Consider the following 1,835-nt stretch of genomic DNA (forward strand, 5'->3'; position numbering starts at 1 on the left):
GAGGGGGAGGAGGAGGAGGAGGGGAGAACAATGTCTACGGCTCGATGACGTAGGCAGACCTCGCGCTTCTGAAAGTTGCGATGCACGGGACGGGAGGCCCGCTCGGACGGAGTGAAATGTTATCACTGTTGTTGTTGGCCTACTGTTTTAATTGATTTAGACGTATAAAATATATAGTGAGGCCTTTTTGGTCGTTGAAATGAAATGCGATTCAAGAATTGTATACGATTATTACATGATTATTATGGTCATAATTGTGTTGTTATTATTATTCTAATATGATATATTATTATTTATAGTTTTGTGTATTATCATAATTAGGGTATAGGCCTATAGCTGGAATGTGTTCTGGTCTCGCTACCCACTGTGAGAGAGCCCTCTACTGGGTAAGGGTCGAATCACTGAAGCAACATGAGGAGCGCGTCTCAGCCTCGGTCCTATCGCTGTAACGCTGTAACGCCGATGGTGAAGCAGCTTTGTGTTTAAATGAACAATATGCCAGTAATACAGACGAACACCCCTTTTAAAACGATTTATGTCTATAAAACTTCCTGTATAATAGGTCCACACATATTTTTCAGCAGAATTTTCCTTCTTTTGAGGCATACATGAATAATGCGGACACAGATGAGTCCGATTTGAAGACAGACTGTTTTGCCTAGATGATGGCACCTGATTCTAGCAGTCTGTAGACTATACTCTTTCTCCATCTTCCTTTCTCCTTCTCTCTGTCCTCTCTTGGTTTGTTTCCTTGGTGTTCCTCGACCCAGGGGCAGATAGATGGCCTATAGGTCTACTTGACGAGGATGTATACAGGGACACGTAGAGGCGACCGCCAATAAAATGTCAGTGTGGTAAGCCGATTATTTTACCGTGAAAATGTATACTAGGAACTAGTAGTAGTAGTTGTATTCAGTCAGATAATAAACGAAAACCCTTTTCCCTTCTTCTTTCTCCTTCTCGCTTTGTTTATTATGCCTATTTCGTTTGATTTCGGATATCTCTAGTCCATTCCCACAGAATGTTTTATTAAAATGAATATAAAGCAAACATGTATCCATTTAAAAGAGTTCATGCAATTAGGATATAAATTATAATTCTAGACAATCATAAATTGTGGTTGGTTCTGAAGTACACGTTGTCAAATGTAAGGCCTATACAAAGGCTGTTACACATTTTTCATTTAAATGTTGCCCGGTATCCATGGCCTATAATTTAAAATGGACAAACGTTTACAAAAAATGAAGTAAAAAATAAATAATTCTGTTGGTTTTAAATATTCAGGGATGAATTCCCAACAGCTAAAGTCCTGTTGTAGGCCTTGAGGTGAGGTTGGGTCCCTGCCCCATAGCGGGTCAGAGCTATACTGTAGGCCACTTGACGAAAGATTAGGTGACCTGTCAGAAAAGTAGGCCTACATAGGTTCAAAGCACTATATTGACTAACGCTAATACACAATTACATATTGGTCGAATTTGTGATTGAAAAACATTAAATTTGGGGTTGTCCTATATACATACTTTTAAGTAATCTATGTAAGAATTTGAATAAGTAGGCCTTGGCCTACATGCTGTAATCTTTTTGTTTCTTTTTCTTAAATAGAAAAATGAAAACATAATACTAAATACACACACATTTATATATATATATATATATATATACATACATATTTTAAATATACAAGCGGTGTTAGGGTGCTGGCCCACTCTAGCCCTGATCATTTGGTTGAGGGACACCGAGGAGTAGTAACAGCAGGGCACTCAATCTCATTGGACGGATATGCAGGCAACCACGTGGTCTGTGCCTAAGAAAAACACGGCCCTGGACATCTCGCG

Source organism: Gadus chalcogrammus, chromosome 9, assembly GCF_026213295.1.
Source record: "Gadus chalcogrammus isolate NIFS_2021 chromosome 9, NIFS_Gcha_1.0, whole genome shotgun sequence".
NCBI lineage: Eukaryota > Metazoa > Chordata > Actinopteri > Gadiformes > Gadidae > Gadus > Gadus chalcogrammus.